At 48.2% G+C, this 17,002-nt stretch overlaps 1 protein-coding gene and 1 long non-coding RNA gene across 2 annotated transcripts in view; one reads left to right on the top strand and one right to left on the bottom strand.

The window, feature by feature from the left end:
• LOC118077906 (LIM/homeobox protein LMX-1.2-like) overlaps positions 1-17,002 on the top strand; it is a 104,984-nt gene that overhangs the window by 57,433 nt on the left and 30,549 nt on the right. The window lies entirely within an intron of this gene.
• On the bottom strand, positions 10,646-16,973 carry LOC132591561 (uncharacterized). The gene is made up of 3 exons (XR_009557044.1): positions 16,918-16,973; positions 13,337-13,437; positions 10,646-10,874 (listed from the first exon to the last, which is right to left on the bottom strand). It is a non-coding gene; the product is annotated as an uncharacterized LOC132591561 (long non-coding RNA).

Raw genomic sequence — 17,002 nt, 5'->3', positions numbered from 1 at the left:
CACTAATTGGGCCCCAGCGAAAGATGGAAGTTGGCCCCCCCGCCCCATGTCATCCCGACCCAGCCAGAGGACCTCTGTCTTCGAAGGATTTAGCTTCAGCCGACTCCCACGTAGCCATCCAGCAACAGCTTCCAGGCACTTGGTCAATGTGTCCGGGGCCGAGGCAGGACGGTCATCCATCAACAGATAAATCTGGGTGTCATCAGCATATTGATGACAACCCAGCCCAAAACTCCGGACAATCTGGGCAAGGGGGCGCATGAAGATATTAAAAAGCATTGGGGAAAAGATTGCACCTTGCGGGACTCCACACACCAAGGAGTGCCGCGGTGACAACCCCCTCCCTAGCGCCACCCTCTGTCCCCGACCTGAGATAAAGGAACGCAGCCATTGTTGGACTGTACCCTGAATCCCCACGTCGGCAAGGCGGTGGTCTAAAAGCTCATAATCGACCATGTCGAAGGCGGCTGACAGATCTAGAAGAATCAGCAGCCCCGACCCGCCTTGATCCAGCTGTTTATGGAGGTCATCTGTTAGGGCGACCAGTGCTGTCTCGGTCCCGTGGCCGGGACGAAAGCCGGACTGGAATGGATCTAAAGCCAATGTTTCATCCAGAAACCTACCGAGCTGTTCGGCAACCGCTCTTTCAATTATCTTACCCAAGTATGGAAGATTTGAAACAGGGCGATAATTGGATAGATCTAGCGGATCTGACGATGCTTTCTTTAAGAGCGGACGCACCACTGCTTCCTTCAACTCCTCTGGGAAAGTCCCTGAACTGAGAGACAAGTTGATAATCTCAACCAGGGGGCCCCGTACCTCGTCTGGACACGCTCTAATCAGCCAGGACGGGCAGGGGTCTAGGGAGCAAGTGGTGGGCCTCCCAGCCTGGAGGAATCTGTCTACATCAGCGGGGAGTATGTGGTCGAAATGGTCCAATACTGAACTCGAAGACAGTCGAGGGGCCTCTAGTTCCGCTATTGTATCAAAATTGGCAGAAAGGTCACGGCGAAGTGTCAAGACTTTCTCCGCAAAAAAGCTCGCAAATGCCTCACAGCTATGGGTCGAATTAGTGCCTAAATTTGACTGATCCTCAAGGGTTGTTAGAGACCTGATTGTTCGAAAAAGTTGTGCCGGGCGAGAGCTAGCGGATGCGATGGAAGCTGAGAAGTAAGACTTCTTTGTGGCTTTCACCGCCATCTCGTAGGTTTTCATAAGCGACCTATAAGATGTTCTTGAGGCTCCGTCGCGAGTATGCCGCCATACTCGCTCAAGCCGTCTGAGGTCCCGCTTCATTTTCCGAAGTTCCTCGGTGAACCAAGGGGCCCGGTTTCGGCGGGGTTGCAGAGGGCGCTTAGGTGCGATCTCATCAATGGCCGCCAAGAGCCGGTTATTCCAGTTCTCGACCAGCTCATTTAACGAGCCACCAGGGGGAGCAGGGTCCCGTAAAGCCTGACGGAATCTATCAGGATCCATCAGCCTTCGCGGACGAGCCCAAATCGGCTCACCACCCAAGCGGGGCAGAGGCGGTAAGTCAATCCTGGCTTTCAGAGCGTAGTGATCAGACCATGGCACTTCCATAATTGGGGACATGATCACATCTATACCTGCACCAAAAATCAAATCCAGCGTGTGGCCTGCTTGGTGTGTGGGACCCAAAACAAACTGGGAGAGCCCTAATGTCGCCATGGAAGACACCAGGTCCGGAACCCGTGAGGAGGGGGTGGCATCGGCATGGATGTTGAAGTCCCCCAAAACCAATAAGTTAGGGAACTCCAAGGCCCAGCCGGCCACCACCTCCAACAGGTCCGACAGGGTGGCTGCTGGTGCGCTGGGTGGTCGGTACACCAGCCAGACAGCCAAGCCCTCCTTGGTGCCCCACACTAGGCCAACACATTCAATGCCGGTGATTGATGGTGATGGCAGAGCCCTGAAAGAGCAATCCTCCCGGATTAACAACGCCACCCCTCCCCCCCGACCCACAGTCCGTGACTGGTGGAGGACGGAGAACCCAGGGGGTGTTATTTCATGTAATGCAACTACTTCACCTTCACGTACCCAGGTCTCCGTCACACAAGCCAGGTCAACCCCCAGTGAGATAAAAAAGTCTCGCATAGTGGCGGTTTTATTGCCTATGGACCTGGCATTGCACAACACCAGTGACGGAGGTGGATAATCCCTGCTCACCCTACCCTCGTCCCTCGGGATGGGGCGTAGATTGGAAGGGATTCGAGCATCACCACATCTCAAAACCCTTCGTCTGTGAAATCTACCCCCACCACCATACCTCCCTCGCCCATCGACAGTGGTGATCCCTAGCCCCGTGTCAGCGTCCTCCCCAAAGGAGTGATGTCCCTTCAATAACAGATCTGCCCTAGGCCCAGTCTCTTGAATAGGAAGGATATAATGATGATATGTAGAAGCGGATGGACAGACATCTCCAATAGGTATAAGTATAGCCCCTCCCGCCACATCCCGGATTAAATTAAAGTGCACAGTTTGTCCATCAAGGCACCCGTCCCCTGGGTTCCTGTGTCAGTCTTCTGCCTGAATGGTTTCTAAAGTGCCAAGTTTGTCCACAAAGACTGAACCATTTCCAGGCCTAGGCTGCACCAGTTCAACTTGGTGTGTTGTCAATTTTGGTGTTGAAGGAAGTGTTGGGGGGCCCATTTCTTCCGGGGTCAGGTATTGACATGCCAACCACTCCTCATTAGATAGGGGCTTTGTTTTGTGATTGGCGTAATAATAATCCAAAGGGGCCGGAGGAGCTAGAAGGAAAATATGTTTTCTTAGGGCCGAGAGTTCATCGATCAGTGTATCCTGAGACTGCTGAAGTTGCTCTAGATTGGCCATCAGGCATTGCCCATTCTTTAGAATAAAATCATTTCCTTCCTTGCTAAATGATGTTTGGGGTTTGGGGGGCTTATTCTCGTGGAGATGGGTTTTAACAGTGACTGGGTGTGGCGATTTAGGATTATCCTGGAGGCGGGTTTCATTTTTTGTAATGTCTGGCTGTGGTGAGAGTACCAAGACTCAAATTCTAGACTTTAAGAAAGCCGACTTCAGAAAACTTAGGGAAATGCTGGGTGAAACCCCATGGACAGAAATACTAAAAGGGAAGGGAGTTCATGATGGTTGCGAGTGTGTTAAAAGGGAGATATTAAAAGCACAACTTCAGGCAATACCAATGAGACGGAAACATGGAAGGTGCCTAAATAAGCCAGGGTGGCTATCTAAAGAACTTTTAACTGAGTTAAGATTTAAAAGGGATATGTACGAAAATGGAAAAAGGGGGAAACCACCAGAGAGGAATTCAAACAAATAGCCAGCACGTGTAGAGACAAAGTCAGAAAAGTTAAAGCACAGAATGAACTCAGGCTTGCTAGAGAGGTTAAAAGCAATAAAAGGAGCTTTTATGGGTATGTCCGCAGCAAAAGGAAGAACAAGGAAACGGTGGGGTCACATAGAGGAGAAGATGGTGAAATGTGAACAGGGGACAGAGAAAGGGCAGAACTCCTCAATGCCTTATTTGCCTCAGTCTTCTCCAAAAAAGAAAACAATGCCCGACCTGAAGAATATGGAGCAGATGATTCAGCAGGGGAAACACAGCCCTGAACAAGTAAGGAGCTGGTACAATAATACTTGGCTAGTTTAGATGTCTTCAAGTCTCCAGGGCCAGGTGAACTACATCCAAGAGGATTAAAAGAACTGGCAGAGGTGATTTCCGAACCACTGGCAATAATCTTTGAAAATTCCTGGTGAACAGGCGAAGTCCCAGCAGACTGGAGCAGGGCAAATGTTGTCCCTATTTTTAAAAAGGGGAAAAGAGAGGACCCAAACAATTACCGCCCAGTCAGCCTGACATCAATACCAGGAAAGATTCTAGAGCAGATCATTAAGCAAACGGTCTGTGAGCACCTAGAACGAAACGCTGTGATCACTAAAAGTCAGCATGGGTTTCTGAAAAATAGGTCATGTCAGACCAATCTGATATCATTTTTTGACAGAATGAAGGGAATGCTGTGGATATAGCCTATCTTGATTTCAGCAAGGCCTTTGACAAGGTGCCCCTTGATATTCTTGTAAAGAAGCTGTTAAAATGCGGGCTAGACAATGCTACCATTCAGTGGATTTGGAACTGGCTGGCTGACCGAACCCAAAGGGTGCTTGCTTATCAATGGCTCTTCTTCATCTTAGAGAGAAGTGACTAGTGGGGTGCCACAGGATTCTGTTTTGGGCCCAGTCTTATTCAACAATTTTATAAACGACTTGGATTATGGGCTTGAGGGCATTCTGATCAAGTTTGCAGATGACCCCAAATTGGGTGGGGTGGCTAATACCCCAGAGGACAGGATCGCACTTCAAAATTACCTTAACAGATTAGACAACTGGGCCAAAGCAAACAAGATGAATTTTAACAGGGAGAAATGTAAAGTACTACACTTGAGCAAAAAAAAATGAAAGGCACAAATACAGGATGGGAGACACCTGGCTTGAGAGCAGTACATGTGAAAAGGACCTAGGAGTCTTGGTAGACCACAGACTTGACATGAGACAACAGTGTGATGCAGCAGCTAAAAAAGCCAATGCAATTCTGGGCTGCATCAATAGGAGTATAGCATCTAGATCAAGGGAAGTAATAGTACCACTGTATTCTGCTCTGGTCAGACCTCACCTGGAGTACTGTGTCCAGTTCTGGGCACCACAGTTCAAGAAGGATACTGACAAGCTGGAATGTGTCCAGAAGAGGGCAACCAAAATGGGCTTTGGCCCAGTTGTCTAATCTGTTAAGGACATTTTGAAGTGTGATCCTATCCTCTTCGGTATTAGCCACCCCTCCCAATTTGGCGTCATCTGCAAACGTGCTCAGGATGCCCTGAATCCCATCATCCAAGTCATTGATAAAGATGTTGAATAAGACTGGGCCCAAGACAGAACCCTGTGGCACCCCACTAGTCACTTCTCTCCAGGATGAAGAGGAGCCATTGATGAGCACCCTTTGGATTCGGTCAGCCAGCCAGTTCCAAATCCACTGAATGGTAGCATTGTCTAGCCCGCATTTTACCCCCTTCTTTACAAGAATATCATGGGGACCAGAGTACACCAGGCACTCCTGTCTTCCACTGCCTCCCGCAGTTTGGTCAGACTCATGTTCGAGAACACTGTCCAACCATCTCGTCCTCTGTTGTCCCCTTCTTCTTGTGCCCTCCATCTTTCCCAACATCAGGGTCTTTTTCAAGGATTCTTCTCTTCTCATGAGGTGGCCAAAGTATTGGAGCCTCAGCTTCACGATCTGTCCTTCCAGTGAGCACTCAGGGCTGATTTCCTTCAGAATGGATAGGTTTGATCTTCTAGCAGTCCATGGGACTCTCAAGGGTCTCCTCCAGCACCGTAATTCAAAAGCATCAATTCTTCGACCATCAGCCTTCTTTATGGTCCAGCTCTCACTTCCATACATCACTGCTGGGAAAACCATAGCTTGAACTATACGAACCTTTGTCGGCAAGGTGATGTCTCTGCATTTTAAGATGCTGTCTAGGTTTGTCATCACTTTTCTCCCAAAAAGCAGGTGGGTATCAGGGTAGTTAGATGCAATCTTGCTTCAGTGCTGTTTGCAGCTGCAGAGGTTCTGGGCCAGACATGCCACTTCATTTCCAATCGGTGCACAATCCCTGACTAGGTATCTGTTGAACTCCAGTCATTTTTCCTACCATAAATGTACCAGAGGGCAGGGGATGTTTTTGTTGTCCTCTTTTTGTTATACCAAAGTACTCGAGTATCCCTCCAAATGTGTAGAAATATTTGGGAAGCCTTGCAGAACAACTAATAATGTGGAATGATGTTTGGATGGCCCAGTATAAGTCCAACACTAATGCAGTACTGTTGTGTCAGGATACACCCGCCAAAAAAATCCCCGGTCTGTAGCAATCCCTCCTATGAAGCAACAGGAAACAGATCTGTGGGCTGTGTCAACACTATACCTTTAAAGCACACTCAAAGCACATTCTTCCCCTCAAAGAATTCTGGGCACTGCCCTTTTGGACATGCACATAAGGTGTGAAAACATCCAACTCTAGCATAGTTCTCCACAGTTTGTCACTAGTGGGATGTGGGCCAGAATATTCTGAGCAGCCATTTTTCAGAACGCAGAGCAGATGGGGATGGAGGAGAAAGTTCTTGAAAGGCTCATCAAAACTTCTGCTTGTCCTGCCACTTTCCCTGGGAAAGGCCACTATTTGTTGCTGAACTGGAGCAAATGTCAATCAGATTTTCCATGGATTGACGTCTCCTCTGAGAGTTTTCCTGGGGAAAGCCATGAGGCAAACAGGCAACCACTCAGAGCTGTGCTCTCTGTGCCTGAGACAAGCAGGCGTGTGAACAAATCCTAGGTGTGTGACAATTGTGCCTACTCCTTTTAGAATAAACTGGGCCCTGGACTACAGCTTGAAATCCCAGGCCAAAAACATTCTAATCCAGCCCCTCTGCCTTCTTGCAGTCTGGGCAACTTTTCCTGACATGGATCACGTCTCTTGCAAGACCCAGAAAGAGAGGGAGGAAATGCACACCCACTTTCTCCCACCCCTGTTTTCTGTGTTTGATATGACAGGAACCCTATGCATTCTGGGAGATTTTAATAAAGAAGACAGGCCTGTGAAATTTAATAAAAGAGTTCATCAGATTATACTGCGATGGCTCCGTGCCACCGCACCGGCAATAATATCCACGCAGCAGGGGCGCTTTAACCCCTTGAGGGGCGGCATGGCGGCACTGTATTAAATCTTTCGCCAGCGTTCAGCTCATGGTGCTTTAATATTTATGAATCTCATCAGCTTTGGAAACACAAGACCAGCAGTTTGTTTGTGTGCATGAGGGAAAGGTTCTTTTAGTTTTTCTTCTTCACCTTCTTCTTCCTCTTCCTCTTCACAAGTGTCAATTTTATCTCTGAGATGATGGAAAGACTCAAACCCCAGACACTCACTGGTGGTGTTTGCAAGAACTTGTCTCCTTTTTTGGCAGGCCTTCAGAAGTACTGTGGCTAAACTTTGCCCGAAGCAAGCCATAGTCCTCCTGACTTGGAGGCCTTGACCCTCCCCCCCCCCAATCTCAGGTCCCTGGTTCCTGTCTGTGGTGAGCCAAAGGCAGTTTGAAAATGCTCCTTAGCTGCATTGTAAATATTTGGGTTACTCAATCTTCCACCTGACCTCTCTCATTTCAGGGGAGGATAATAACTCTCAGCCAGAGAGTCATGGTACTTAATTTCCAAAACCTTTCCCACATATTTAACGTGTGTGATTATCTGTCTAAAATACATTATTATTTTATTGTCCCAATTTGTTTATTGCATTTCCTCCAAAAGGCTCAAGGTGGTGTACATGGTTCTCCCCCTCCTCACCTAATCCCCACAACAACCCTGTGAGGTAGGCTAGGCTGAGAGGCAGCGACTGGCCCAAGGTCACCCAATGGCTGAGTGGGAACTTGAATCCTGGTCTTCCAGGTCCTAGTTAGATGCCATAAAAACCACCACATCACCTTGGCTTCCGGTTCTAATCCCAGTTCTATAGCCTGAGATCAGGTAGACAGGGTGAATCCCCTAGTTCACAGGCATGAACTGTCAAAAGTCATGAGGATGGTTAGGTGACGCAAGCAAAACTACGAGTTAGACAATGTCTGGAAAAGGGAGTGTAAGTCATTCACAGCACTTAGGAATATCTCCATAAGGTTAGTACCTGTTTTTTACAGTACTAACTCCAGCAAAGGATAACACAGAAGTCAACCACTGTTTGGGACAGGATAAGGGCTTCAGTGCAGACTATGCAAGCTACTAGTAGTATTTCCTGGGAAAGTTTGGGTAAAAAAATTGCTGCTGCAAAAATCATACAACTGGCCAGTCAGAAATCATTACTCTACATTTGCTTCCTCCTCCCTGCCTCTTGCCCTACAAATCCAACCTCCTCAGGCTTCATCAGGCTCTTCCAGTATTGCCTCCTGCTGTTTCCCTTGGTCTTAGTGCTATGGGGTAAGGCAAGGGTGACCTATGTGGTGCCCTCCCAGTGCCCTCAGTCATTGGCCATGCTGACTGGGGCTGGTGGGAGTTGTTGTCCAACAACCTCTGGAGGGCATCACTTGGCATCCAGTGCAGATGGTCAGACACATCACATGACCTGGTCTTTTGCTCTTCTCTCAGTTGTGTTGCAGGCTGGTTTTCTGCTGGACATCTCTGGGGTCTTAGGTTGATGACTTGCTCAGGCTTCCCCCCCCCCCCCAACCATGGTGAAAGAGAGCTTCACCTAACCAAGACTGGGCCTCTGAGAAAGGAGAGGTCATTGTCCTACTCCATAGTTCAAATTTCACCCAATCATAACTGGGGGGAACTCCTGATGTTGGACCACGTTAGGTGGTCTTGCAGCAAAAGCCTTTTCCAGCATTGGTGCATTGGATTTACTTCAGCTGGATGCTTCCATCTGAACTATAGAATTGCCCCCATGGTCCAGATCCAGAATGATGGGTGGGTTTTTTCCTTCAGCGAGGTCTGAGGGGGTTGGCTGCTCACTGCTAGCAGTGGAGTCTATTACAAAGTCCAGTTTGGAAATTAGACAAATCTTGTGGATCATAGGGACAGTGGCTGAGGTGAAAGTCTGAAAAAGCCATTTGCCAAGGGCCAGGCATTACCTGGATGGGAGATGGGATGTTAACCCTATGAATGCTACTTAGAAGATCCTTGGCAGAGCAGCAGGATAGTAATAATTATTATGATGGTGATAATAGCAGCAGTAGTAAGACGAGGGCAAGGGGTGATCTGATGGTAACCCCTCTGAATTTCTGCCCAGGAAGAGGCTGTGAAATGTGAGAACATGTAACCAGATCTAGAAATGGGAACTGGTTGCTCACACATAACCCTCAACTGAATTGCCTCAGCTACCTACAATTCCATTTTGTTTGCTCCTCCATAAACCTTTGATGGAATAAGGCAGAGTGGACAATCTGAAGCCCCAACATTACAGTGCCCAACTCCTTGAAATGTCACTTCAAAGTTGGAACTCAGTCCTTGGCAGTGGCGTTTGGTGAAATTTTTCATAAGGGAACAGTTACGGCCAAAGGTGCCAGCTTACGAGGACAACGGGGGGTGCGTTGTGCGTGTGAGGTTGCATCGTCCTAATGTCACATGTGTGAGCATTGTGATTTTCTCCCTAAGCCACACAGAAGCTTCCCAGACTTTGGGAAGGAGGCACCAGGCTTTAATTCTTTAATACTTTCATTTACAGGGAACATTTAGGAGGCTAGCCTAATCCCCCTCATCCACTGACCCCACGTAACTGGGTCTTTGGTTAGGCTCATTCACACTTCTGATTATCCAATGCCTAGAAAGCATGGGTCCAAGTGGTTTTCCACTTGACCCACACTTTCCAAATGGTTTTTCCTTGCCCCACTCTTTTCCCAGGGAAAACCTGATTTTTAGTGCTAAATCGGAGCCAACATCAATCCGGAGAAACCCCAAATTGTCATTCTCTCCCGCTGAGTGCTCAGTAGAGCCCCCCCCCCCAGGGGAAAGCAGTGGAACAAGAGGAAGTGTGGATGAGCCCTGAGTTGGGCTTTAGATGGCATTGTAACAACGCCTGCTCTCCTCGGGAGCTCTCCCTGGTCCTGTAGATTCTGAATGTAACCAGCTTCCTGTCACCATCTCTTATTTGAGACCAGCCCCTTGCTTCCCTAGCCTGATGGTTGCTTATGGCCAACTGGTCAAGGGCTTCCTTGACTCCAGAGCTAAAGGGTGACAGATTAAGCCCTACTGGGTGCCAGAACCTGACCTCCAAAGGGATCAATTCACAACAGTAACAGCCAAAAGGTAGAAAAGGCTCTACTGGTAGATTTCTGGAGTGGTCATTAAGGATTTCTGACTCCAATTGTTTAAACAATAGCAACTCCCCCCCCCCCCGGTTTGGCCTCTCCAATGAAGAGAGGGGGGAGAGACCAGAATTATTTTTGGTGTGAAGGTACTGTGAACTCAAGTTCTGCTACTGAAAACAAATTACTGGGCTGGAATGCTCTTTTTCTTAATTCTGTATGCCCTCCTCTTTCTAAAGCTGCTATTTTGCACTTAGCTCCCACTAAGGACAGGGCATCATAATAATATAGTATAATAACTTATCTACGAGATGTGGCATCAAATATTTCTTTATTTCGTTTTCTTTTACAGAAGTAGATAGAACAATTAAAACTCCAAGAAGAAAAACAGGACAGCCAGGGACAATACAGTAAAAGAAAGAACAACACAGTGGTATAATTACTCAGTATTGTGTATGTATACATTATGTATTGGGTACACTTGGCATCCTAGTGGTCATGGTCTCAAACCAAGGGCTCATCTGCACTTTCCTTTTGCCTCGTGCTTTCCAGGCATAGGTTTAAGCAGGCTTTGTTGGCCCGCCACTTTCCCCAGCAGAACCTGAGCAAAAGGCAATTTGGGTTTCCATGGATTGCCGTTTGCTCCAATTCAGAACGAGTTTTTGCCGGAAAAGTGCCAGGGCAAACAGAAATGTGTCTGGACACGGAACTTTAAAGCATAAATCTATGCCTAGAAATGCAGCACAAAAAGGAGGTCTAGATGATCTCTGAGTGCATCCAAGAGTTGATTTGTGAGACAGGAGGTCAGCGTTTCTTGTCCATCCAACCAACACACACCAGACAAAGCCACCAGGTAACTTCCAATTGAATGATCAGTCAGCCTTCATAAGACCCTTCCACCGGCAAAGTTGATGTGTTGGACATCCCATTCAGATGCCCATCTGTTCTGAGAGGCCCAAAGACACCTGCCTTTCACCTCCTGCTGAATCAGACCTGGAGCCACGGAGGATTCAGACGCAGCTTTTTAATCTCTGCTTCTCTGTGGCATTAAGGAAACAAGGCCAAGTTGGAGGAGGGAGGAAAGGCAGAGAGAAAGAGAGATTTCCCTCTTCAAACTTTGCTCATCACGCTGCCATTGTTAGTAGGACTCAAATCAAAACTCCTAGTAATGAAAGGGGAGTATTGTTGCATTTCCAGGGTTCCTTCATCCCTTGTTCCTGGCCCTGGCCTGGCAATCTGGAAAGCAGCGTTAAACCTTCCACTTCAATATTTCAGGCAGCTAAGGATGGATTTTGGAGCTCAGTGCTGAGTAAACAGACCCGCTCTTAAGCCAGGGACCGCTTCATTTTGACTAAACCCTAACTAAACACAGCGGCTTCATGAAGCAGGGGACCCAGTCGCCTTTGAGGTGGCCTCAAGTCCTGCTTCATTAGCACCTTTTAATCCCACTGGTACAGTTTTATATTCTCCAAATTAGCCTTCCCAGGCTCCGGTCAGGGCTCTCCATGCTGTTACCACAGGCCACAGGACTTCACAAGGCCTCTTACAGGCACTTGAGGAGGAGATTTTCTCGTTTAGGCTCCTTGGATCCAGTTTTGATTCAAAATGCAGGGAATGCAGCTCAGCTCTCCTGATTGGATCATATCTGGGTACAGGAATGCCCAGAAGTTGATGGATGGTGAGAGAATTCAATGGGAAAGGGAGGGTGTTTGCAAACATTTTTGGTTGTCACTAGCCATACATTTATTTTTTATTTTATTTATTACATTTGTATACTGCCCCTCACCCAAAGATCACAGGGTGGTTCGCAACATACATGAAGGGGGTTCAGTAATTGGACTGTGTGCCACAAACTCTAGTTTTCTGGCATAAAACATTGTATCATTTAAAAAAAAATTAAAGGCAACCTTTTGCAAAATTAGTCTGGATAAAGTTTCATGTAGTGATTGACAGAGGTGGAGTCAGGGGAGTGAGGAGGGGAAATGAAGGCAACAAGCACCCACATCTCAGAAAGGGGGCTGCCCCTCAACTCCCATATTTCTGGATCCTTGTGGTTACTTAAAGGAAAGGCCCTTTTTATACTGGGCATTAAAATACGGCTGCAATGTTAAGGATGTTCACTTGAAACATTATCAAGAAAAGGTTGTCCTTATTTCAAAGGAAGGATTTTGAGAAGGAAGTTATGTGAAATGTACTGTTATTTCTCATTCAGAAATCTAACCTGTGGGACAAAGCTCTTGTGTGTCCCCAAATGCAGACTGCCCCTTCTGTGCCCTTCCCCCCATCCAGAGGTCACGATGGACCACTGGCTTGCCTCTTTGCTTTCATTATCAAGGGAAATGGCATCCCTTGGACTCTGGCCGCCAGCACAACTGGGCGCATAAGCATGGGGCACAAATGGTTCATGGAGCCTGTGCACAGCTCAGCCGTGGCCACCAGAGCCAAGCAGGGCTGCGTTGTGCCCCCACCCGCCCATGCAGGGAGGAGGAGCCTGGCCAGTAGACATGGTCCTTGGCAGGCAACCCCACCCCCACCCCTGACACTGGCCAGGCAACCATTCAGTGAGGGGGCCAGGAATGTGGCAGCAAGACCAGACTCAGGGACCCAGAGACCCCTGGTAGCAGGCTGGGGGATCCCCTGCATGGGAATGCCTTGTTTGTGCCCCCTAAAAATGGTGCGCCCGGGGCTGTTGCACCTCTGCCCCCTCGCCACGCCTCTGCACCTTGCTGAGTTTTGCTTGCTAAGCAAAGCTAAAAGGTTGCTACTTCATGATCCCACCCAAGCTTCCCATTCATCAGCACACCATAAGTCTTTTATGGGAGTGGGCTTGGGTGTAGTGGTGCACAGCAAGTGAGTGCTTAGAAGTGCAGCAAGCACCCATTCCTTGCCCAGAGGAGTGTACAGACTAGCTATTGGCAGGGGCAAGACAGCAGAGTGAGGAAAGGCAGACCACCAGGGAAGAATAGTTGTAGATGCCTTTACTTTCACATAGGCCTAGTTTCTGTAGGGCTCAGGACGAAGGCGTTGAGGCATGAGAATGGCTTAAGACCTTTTGCTGTCTGAAATGAAAGACAAGATGCTTCTCTCCCCTCCCCATTCAATGCCCAAAACCCACTGAACTGGCAGTCAAATCTCTCTTGAAAAACCCTGGGGTGTGGCAGCACCTCCCTCCCCTCACCTGAGGGCAGCTGGCTCCCTGAGAGGATGGCAATCTAGTCTTTGGCCCTGTGGAATCTGCCTGTTTAAACACTGGCCTTTTTAAAATTCCAGGGAATTTAGGTTACTTCTGCCCTAGCCATTTCCGCTGGACTTACTGCCCTTTGCTTATTAGAGAGCTTTCAGATGAGAATGGCATCAGCCCTTTCCATTTCAATGTTTTCAGTGGTGTGCCCTCCCTTTCTTTTCTGACGTTATTTCTTGCAGTATTTATTTATTTTTTGTAATAGAACATAGCTGCAGCACCAGCCTTTGAGGCACCTCAGGGCTCCTGTACCTTTAATCAGACATTTCCTGTTTGCAGGTTTGTTTCATCCTGATGAGTGATGGAGTGTCCCTTGAAAAGTCCTTGTTTTGTTCCAGTATCAGTTTCTGTTTCTATGGGGAAAGAAAAATACAATTGTTGTCTTTAACTACTTTCTTATATCCCCCCCCTTTTATAGAGAAATAGCACTATTTCATGATTACAAATGGAAAGGAGAAAATGATCTGAAATCAGTAGTTAAATCCTCCCCCCCCTTGTGGGAACCAAAACTGACATTGGGGGTAGTCAGAGTGGCTATTCTAAGGACAAAGGACCATTTATATTTAATCCCCCCACCAATGTTCATCAAGAATCAGTAAAGCAAGCTTGAACCCACTTTGAGTAACATTGCTGGAAACCTTTGGTGAGCAGGACTTACTTGTGAGTAAACATTATAAGACCAGGGGGGAAGGGCACTGCTGGATAATATGGTGCTCCATTAAGTGCTTGTGTGGAATCTCTGTTTTAATCCTGCTGCCAGCTAATTGCAGGGAAATAATGTCTGAGCAGCGCTGAAGTGCCCCAGTGTGAAAGCAACCCCCCCCCCCCACTTATGCTGCCCAAATGGCAGCTGCCCCCTCTTCCAGGGATCGCACAGACTCCCCCAGTTACCGTGTCTGTCAATCCGGCACCAATAATAAACTAGTTTTCAATCCACCGGTGGCTAACAGAGCTGCCTTCTGTTCCCATGGCAACCTAAACAATATTACCCAGGCTTAAACGGATTCGGACGATATTAAAAAAAGCAGCGTCTTTAGGAATTCCTAGTGCTGAGAATTTTAATTTTGCGTAATGCGAGCTGACACCGTGTTTATGAGGTCTCGCTGCCTGTTTTCTTCAATTAGTGCAGAGAGGCGTGGATTTGTTTTCGGGGCTTAAGCGGGAGGCATTATTGAGTTATGGAGTGAGGAGGGGAGCCGATGGAGGCAGGTCACCCTGGCGTAGCCATCAATCCCCTAAGATGTAAATTCAAGGGGGATTTCTGGTAAATGCTGTGATTTTTATACCTTGGAAGATAACAGCCTCCTCCTAAGGACTAGCAATAGGATGGTCTGCGTCTGTGTGAGCTGCCACTGTGAGCTGAAGGAACGCTTCACAAGAGAGGAGGCAGCTCTGCACATGAGGAGAAGACACAAATTGGTGGCAAAAGACAACTGGCTTCTCCTGTGTACCACCCACCATGTCCTGGCTGCTTCTAGCCATCTTTGAGACCCCTAGGCATTCTAAAAATTAAAATGACAACACCCACAAAACAAAATACAGCACAAAAATTAGAATTTGAATATCCATGTGTGTATTTCACAAATGCTTTTCTAGCCTTTTCTAGATGAGAGAATGTGTAACCTTTTGCTCCACTGTGCATAAAAACAAGTTGTGAAACTTATCAAATGCCAAACACTAAACTAGTGTCTAAACTTGAGGTCCCCTTTAATCTTGAGTCCCTGGGCCAAATGGCGTTTCGGACACCACCACCACCCTGATCAGCCAGCCTTCCACAACCTCTCCCTTGGTACTTCCAGACTGTCCATATTTTCAGGTGGGTGATGGGTGGGTGATTCAACCACCTACTGGCAAATCCATGCTGTGTAATTAGAGTTGGCTGGGAGATGACTTCAATAACAAACCCACTTCCACTAAAGAGAAGACTTTTTGCCTGAGCACCTCCATGCCACTTGGTGAGGCTGGGATCGGACAGTCGAATCAGACTGATTTGAAGCAGTGGCAAGGGCTGGTTTGGTGCGGCTGCAGCAGCCTCCCTGCCTGCCTGCCTGCCTCTGGTAGAACCAGTGGCATCACTGGCCTTGTGAAGTTTTTCCCCCAGCAGCTGGGCTTGGATACGGGAATCAAGCTCAGCTGGAGGAGAAAGCAGCATCTGAGCAAAGGGGCTACAGGCAGTGGTGGACTTTCTTCTCTCAAATTTCAGTGGTGTCCTGTAGGATGCTAAAATTTTGTGCCTCCCCCTGCCTCTCTCGCTCCGTTCTACACCCGTGTTGTGCCACCCCCTTGTAGTGTGGCACTCAGTGCGGCGAAACCAGTCACCCCACCCTGAAACTGCCTCTGCCACAGGAAGGAGAGCGGTGGCCTGGGAGGGGATTCTGATCTGAGCATCCAGTTTGCTCTTCATCTTAAACCCACACCCTCTGCTTTCTCCGTGACTATGGCACACCCATGTTTAAACATGCAGATATTGTCAAATCTTAGGCCTGAGATGGAAAAGTCATACTCTCCAAGTGCCCTAATTTTGTCAGGACAGTCGTGAAATTCCTGAAGCCGTCACGGTACGTTCCAAATCCCCCCCCCTCCCGCCAGCAGATGGAGGCCATGGAAGCAGCTCCTGGGGCGGCAGCAGCAGCAGCATTGGGAAGGTGGTGTGAGGGCTTCTTCCCAAAGCGCACTTCGCCCTGTCAGAGCCCTCTCACCTCCTGCCCAAAGTTGTTATTCTTAGGGTGGCCCTATTTCAAAAAGTAAAATTCCTGGCACCTGCAAAGTTGTTGAGCTCCCCCCCCCCAATGTGTGTGTGTGTGTATCTTCTTCTCTGGAGAGAAGAGGCAGAGTGGAGATGCTGGAACTCTTCACATGTTGGCTGGGTGTTTCTGAGTGGGGGACCCCCATGGGTGGTGCACTCTGCTTAAGGGGAAGGAGCTTCTCTCGCTTCTCTCCAAGGGAAGTGTGTGTCATGGGGGGGGGGGTTGTGTGGCAGCTCCTCTCCTTTGTTTGGATTAGCATGTTGCTTTTGCGGGGTGCTTCTCTCCCCCCCACCTGCTGTTGAGATGACCAAGTGCAACAGCCAGTCTGGGGAAGAGGCAGCAGGAGTGAACTTGTCAGCTCTCCCACCCACCCAGAGGAAAAGCTCCCTTCTGGCTGGTCATGGTCACACCAGGCTGCTGAGCCTCTCCTTTCAGGTTGATGCCTCATGATGGAGGTCTGTTTGGGTGGCTGGGTAGAAAAGGTGGTGGCATATAATGATATGGTGTGGGGAGATACAGACACAGTCATCATAATACGGTACATCTATTTACGTACCTCTTGGAGGGTGTGGAATGTGGTGGAGTGGACTGCACCACTGCAGGCTGTAGGGGTGGAGGTCACTTTTAAATGCTTCTTCCCTGCCATGGAAAACAAGCACAGCAGGGGATGCAAGTTCCAATCCTGGTTCTTTGCTGTGCCAATACTTGCAAGGTGTTTTTGATGCACAGGAGCACCCCAAAATGTGATACATGCACACCCTTCAGCTGCAGCCTGAAGTGGCACAGTCCATTTCCCTACCTCATTCTGCAACAACCTGTCTATAGACCAGACCTTAGTTTGGCTCTGGAGTTGGTCCCTTTCACCTTGCCTCATAGTAGGGCTGTCTGGACAGAAGCAGTGGGCCACATATTCTTAACATCTGGGATTCCAGGTATGTATGTCCTCTTATGCAAGGCATAATCTTCATATAATCTTCATAAAGATACTGCAACCCTCCATCCCTCACCCCGCCAAAGGAAAGTGCCACCGCAAAGCCTGCTCTGATCATCCCACCCAGGAAGGAGAACAAACACATCCAGGCTTACCTTTTCTAAGTTGCCTGTGTATCAAGGATCATGTAATAAGTTAGAAGTTGTTGGAAGAATAGTTTTCACCTTGGAGTAATTGAAC

This window comes from Zootoca vivipara, unplaced genomic scaffold (assembly GCF_963506605.1).
Source record: "Zootoca vivipara unplaced genomic scaffold, rZooViv1.1 SCAFFOLD_39, whole genome shotgun sequence".
Classification (NCBI taxonomy): Eukaryota; Metazoa; Chordata; class Lepidosauria; order Squamata; family Lacertidae; genus Zootoca; species Zootoca vivipara.
The sequence above is the reverse complement of the archived record's forward strand: the minus strand, read 5'-3'. Positions and strand labels throughout refer to the sequence as shown.